A 6,528-nucleotide genomic window follows, 5' to 3' on the forward strand; every position below is an offset into this window, starting at 1 on the left:
CCGGGGAAAATGGGAAAAGGGATAAACCACTTTATGGCAGCAGGTCGCTCTTGAACATGACACTTTCACTTCATCATTATGACTATATGGGTTGGGTTATCTACTTGATGGTCATCGTACCTTGGTCTATCATACCATCAATTACTTTTGTTTTAGGTCAACGTTTCCAATTCATTTACTGTCGCCGACATGTTCAAGAGAAGTCACTCAGTTAAAATTCATCCTTTGCAATACTCATAAACCTTCATTTTCATGACCGCCATTCCTGAAACTTGTGTCGTCAGTCAAATTCTGTCTCCAAAATCATTACACTCATTTCGTGTCGTTGATGTGGGATACATCAAGGCCCTCTTGTGGCGAGTTGCTTCTTGTCGACATTAGCACATTATGCAAGAAGTTGACTTAGAAACAACCTTCCAGTACCTTGAGGCTTGCATGCATCAATGGCAAGTTTCTCGCTTCCGGCGATAGGTTGACATCACTGGCCTTCGACCGAAAGACTGTGTATGGTGTTTGACATCAAAACATCCATTCAAACCATGCAGAATGTACTTTAGTACCTTGAGAATCATTATCATTATTGGTGATTTCTCTCGCATCTGTTAACGACTTACATCATTGGCTGGTAATCAGACAGTGTCTTCCCATGTTCGACTTCAGATCACATATTCACATGGTTAGACTCGTACTTGAGTGAACGATTGAATGAGATAGAAGACCCCAGATCTAGTTTCATCCATCCGGCTGCGCTTTCAGGAAATGTACCAAATCATCCGTACAATGGCTTTACATTGATGGTCATTCCGGTGATGGGTTTATATCTCTAGACGACTATCTATGTACTTGTAATGAAAGTTTATATGCTGAGCATGTGTATTCCTTCCCTCAACGATTCATGAGAAAAAATCAAAAAATCATGATATTATGTAATGTAATCGATGCAGGTCACCAACCACTTCAGAACCTCCTCATCACATCATAAAGCATATCACTCGACATTATTATTTTCGACTTCATGCTTTAGGGGGTAGTTGTTACAGATCATTTGGGCACATCACTCCCATCATTCAGATTAGTACCATTAAGGCCCATCAAAGCCTAATTCAGTTGCTACATGCCCTAGACAAGTCATCATTTTGAATGCCTCCTTCCCTGAGGGTTCTTTGGACTCAAGCCCTCCAGAATTTCCTCCTTGAGGGACCAGCACAGCCTTGGTCAGGGGTAAGTGCGCTTCAGTATAGGTAGGCCCATGTCAGGGTGCTCTATAGAGCACCTAGGCCCGCTTTGACCTGCGCTGGGTGAGATTAAGTGAAATTCACATAGGGTTCTGGGAATATTCTTATCTTTTGGATCCATCTAGAAGATTCCCACACTTATCATCTCCTATGAGCTCGAAATTGGGTAGGGAACGAGTTAAGTAACCTCCTATCCTCTCATCCCTTCCTCCATGGAAACTAACTCTAAGTTTGGAAGGCCATTCAATACCCTCATTTATGATAAAACCTCCTCCATTTGCCTATAAATTGAGCACTCATCTAAGTGATCAGTGGTTGGACTTTGAGAATTTGTAAGGAGATATTGTTGGTGTGAAGATTGAGATTGTAAGTGAGTAGTGTTATGCTGCCGGAGTGTTGTGCTATCGATGTGATGTTGGTTGGAACCCAAGCTGGAAGAGTGACAATGGATCAGTCTTCATGGTTGTAATTCTTCCTTCTACTTAATAAAGCTCTTTACACCTTTTTCCATATGCTTATCTTGATCTATGATGTTTATATGTCTGAATGTATCTAATTCCATTTACTTGTATTCGATAGAGCTCTTGCTTTGATTGGTTCTTTGTCTTCTGTTTATGCTTGTAGGTACTTTTTGAGCGAGTTAAGTTCGAGAAGGAGCAACGGGAGCCATACAAAGGAGACAAAAGGAAAGCGAAAGAACAAGTAAGTCCTTTGATTCCTTTATCTTATTTATCATCTATAAAAAAAGGATAAGTGCTTTAAATCTGTTCTTCTAGGTATAGCTACCTACCTAGGGAATTAGTATTTATCCGTAGATGCAAAATTCCTCATAACAGAGGGTACAGGACCAACTTCTTGGATAGATGCCCATTTTTTATAGTCATGTTTCCAGCCCTTCAACTAACATAGGCATCAACAATGTTTAACCAAGGCCTCCCAAGTATGAGAGGATAACCATTAAATTTGGTCTTAGGCCAGAGAACCAGGAAGTCTACAGGGTATTCCCAGGAGTCATTAGAGACCATCACATCCTCGACAATCCCCTCAGGGACTACTGTGGATCGGTCTGTAAGTTGCAAGACTATCATGGTCTTTCTTAATGAGCCCTGGAGATTCAGCTTGAGCATGGTGTCCTTAGTCATTACATTAATGGCAGCCCCAAGATCAATCAAGGTATGTGGGACAATGGTGCCATTGATGTGTACATCTACTACAGGGCTTCCAGGGTCTAAATACTTTGGGCAAATTACCTGCCCCAACATTAAGTCGGACAACTGTCCAATGACATTAATGGTAGGGGTGTCTCTTTTTCACCTCCCTGGATGTTTGAAACACTTCTCTTTAATCAGTTTGTTGTAAATAGGTACATCCTTAATGAATAAGAGAAGTGGGATTTTGACACATAGATTTTTCAATTCACCTAGAAGTTCATTCTCTTTTGGGGTAGGTAGGACTGGATGAGTTAATCTTCCAGGAAAGGGTGGTGGATTCACTCTAGGCATACTTTCCTCTCTTTCTTCCTCACTCTCCCTAGGTGGAGATGGAGGTTGGTTATCTGGGAGCACTCTCCCAGATCTAAGGTTGATTTCCTGAATTTCCACAACATAAGCAGGGTAGGATGTCTCTCCACTGTAGACCTATTGTGCCTATCTATTGTTTGGGTTCGGATTTGGTTGGGCAAGCATCTGAGGTTGTTTAGGTGGAGCAGGGTGTAAAATTTGTGGTTGAGTAGGGGGTGAAGGCAATAAAGTTGGAGCATTGTTATAGGGGGCCTCCACCCCTGGGGTGGTGCATCCCACTGAGGTTGTGGAGGTGTATATGGCTAAAATGGCTGGTTGGTTGGCTGGGAATGATACTGGGGTGCAAAAGACCAGGTAGAAGATGTAGACTAGGAGGAATGAGCAAGGGGGCCCCAAGATGGAATGGATGTGTTTTGGTTAGGGTTGTAATATGCATAGGATGACCCTTGCATGCCCTGCTAGTATGATCGAGGCCCATGAGGGCTCCTTTGATTTATGTAGCAGATTTGTTCAATCACCCCTTCACTTCCCTGATACACAGCTTTTAGTCCAGGTAGAGAAGGGCACTTGTCTGTGGTGTGGTTTTCTTCACAGACCCATAAGATTTCTATAAAGTTTAATGGACATTCATTCCTAGGGTGCCTCCATGTGCATCTTGGGCAGAAGATGGCTAATTCTCTCTCTGCTTCCTCCTGCTTCCTCTTGATTTGCATAGTGTCCATTTGTAGGGCAAGGGTTTGCAACATTTCACTCTTAAAATCTTCCAACATGTTTCCAATTTCACTTTTTATAGATGTGTTGGAAGAGGATGAGCTGGCCATTGTTTGACTACCCCTACCCTTTTTCCTAGCTGCCCTAGAATGGTTCTTAAAAATAGTCTTGATATCTTCATAGGGTAGCTGGTAGATGTCCCCTCCTGATAGCAGGTTTAGGGTATCCAGGAGATCTTCCCTGATCCCCCTGAATAGGACTAGCTTAAGTGACTTAGGATCAAGTGTGCACCTGGACCTTTTATAGCTGACCTGGAATATTTCCTCACAGTCCCTATACTTGTTGTTGAAAGCTTACTACATTTGAGCCCAGGTGGTGATACTATCCCCAGGTAAACCCATGAACCAGTGCAGAGTTGCATCCTTGAGAGTGGATGGGAATAATTTCAACTTCTGATCATGAGTGGTGTAGTCATAAGTTTTGCATATGACAATGAATTCAAACAAGAAAGTATTTGGATCTTCTCAGATCAGGCCATGGAATGGAGGAAGAGAAAAGGGGCTTATGTTTCTCATCTTTGCATCCCCATTGGTTTCTCTGATGGGAAAAGAACCCTCAACTCTTTCTCTATCTCCCCTTTCATTCCTATTTTCAGCCATTATGTTAGTTGGAATGGGTTCTTCTTCTTCCTCCCCTATAGGCTCTTCAAAACTCTCTGATTGTTCGCCTAAGGGGTCCTTTAATTCACAGCCACCGAAGAAGTGGGAAGGTTGGCTCTTTAAAGTGGTGGGGGTATTTGGTAGAATTTTTCCTAAGTTATCCCTATTCCTACGAGGCATGAAAGAAGTGTTTTTTGTTTTGTTTTGTTTTTCAAGCTTTAGGACTAATTGTAGAATTGAAAAGACAAACTGAATTGAAACTAACTGCTGAATGAAATCACTTGTAGAATGGAAAGGAAAGCAAACCAACTTACAAATATCTTGCAGAAATGAAACTAATGGCAGAATGGAAGAGAGAAGAAATGGAAGAAAGAAAGAAGATATGACATCTACTCAAACACCTCCCTAGCAACGACGTCAAAAAGTGATAAGCACCAGTATTGCAGCAAGAATGTTGTAACTCCCGGGGCTACCAACTTTACTTCATCAACCCAGGGTTTGTACAAACTTGGAGGTGAAACTGTTGCATACACAAATAGATGCAATGGGTCCACTCTTTTGTCACTGCTGAGCTGGGAAATAGACCTTTAGGGTTTCTCAAATCAACCTTCTATTGATTTAGAAGAAGTCTGATTACCAACTGAGAAAGGAGAATTTTATCCTAATTGAGAGAAATGAAATGCTACCTATTGCAATAAAGAAAGACTGAAATAGATGCTTAAAACACACCACTCATCTAGCTATTTGTTAATATACCTTGCTTCAGAATAATTCTAAGCTAACACATGTGAAACCCTAACTAACCTAAGCATGTAATCTGATCTAATCAAACACTTAACTATTGTGCATATGAATAAGCATAACAACCTTTTATTTTTGTCTTTTTGTGAAAACATGAATGCTAATTCTTCTTGATTGTATGGAAGGTGGGTTAGGTGTGGAGAGAGATGGTTGTGATGGGTCAGATGGCTTGGGAGGCAAGCAGGGGTCTTCTCCTATCTTTCGTGATGCATTTCTCACAAATCGGCCTCAAAACAGGCCACTACAGGTCATCCTACAGGATGTCTACAAGATGTCCTAATTCACCTACAGGATCCCCTGTATTCCTACAGGAATAGGCCGAAAGCATAAGGAGTGATTTGGACAGTGGTATAGGGCTTAGGGAAGGTGAGTGATGGAAGGAATAAGGCAAGGAAGTGGTTAGGACTCCCTTAGAACTCAAACCAAAGTTGTATGATGGTTGGATTTGCTCAACAAACATGGCAAGTTGTCCTTATGAAATGATAACTTAGATTATGGACTTAGTGGCTTTTGGAAATCATGGATGGGTGAGGTTATGCTAAGGCTATTGATATGAGGTCTTCCTGCACTATTGAAAATCCTTCAATATACACATCATTGTTGGCATTTACCCATAAACCATGTCAAAATAATAAATGTTTCCAACAACATAGGAAAATAGAATTTCATCATTTATTTTCCTAGTTCATACATGGAAATGCTTGCAACATATTGTGAACATACCATGAAATCTAATACAAAACTTAAGTATAAGAAAGGACAACTACAATCTATCTTTGAAAAGTGAAAGATGTTGACCTAATTATCGAAAAACCCTGAATACCATAAGAAACCATAATTCTGTCTTTTTGGGGTGAAGGAGGGTTTTTCCTCAAACCATGGTCCATGAAGGGAGGAATGAGGCAAGATCCACCTATTGTCAGTCTTTTTGGTATTTCTTTATCTCTCTAAATATATTGTTAAAGCTATGCACAAATGGAAGCAAACTAATCAAACTCACCAATACTTGTAATGTAACAATGCCAAAATCAATTCAACAAGTAATCTATGAAATAACCTAAGCATACAAGTACAGTAAGAGGAACCTCCGCTGCTAGGGTTGGGCCCTAACCCAAGAGCTTCATCCTTCCGAGTCAACTCAGTGTTGGATCAAGGGAATGCTCATTTTCATTAACATATAAAAAAATACATAACAGTGTTTTGTCACAATCCTTCAACTCGAAAGTGCTTAGTTATCTTGCTTAAAAAATCTGAATCCTGATGAGGCTCTAGGCCTCCTTATTTATACAACTGAAGTTTCCAACAACTTCCTTAAATATAGGGAGGCTTGGCTCTCAATCTCAAGATGAACTGGATCGTAACTATCACTGGCTCGACGGCCAATGATCTTCATGACTCGGCTGCCTGCAACTCCGAGCTAGTGTAATTTGATTGAGGGATCTTTGAATGAGTGAGGATTTAATGAGGAAGATCCATCTCCTATAATATCTCCTTCTTGTCTCATTCGAGTTCCTGCACCTTAATTATCCATAATTTTCCATAATTTTCTCTCAAAAACCTGCAATCAATGCACATTAGACCGCTAGACATAACATCTTACTT

Source organism: Pinus tabuliformis, chromosome Q (genome assembly GCF_031772625.1).
Source record: "Pinus tabuliformis cultivar Carrire ecotype Pingquan chromosome Q, CPIR1, whole genome shotgun sequence".
Taxonomy (NCBI): Eukaryota; Viridiplantae; Streptophyta; class Pinopsida; order Pinales; family Pinaceae; genus Pinus; species Pinus tabuliformis.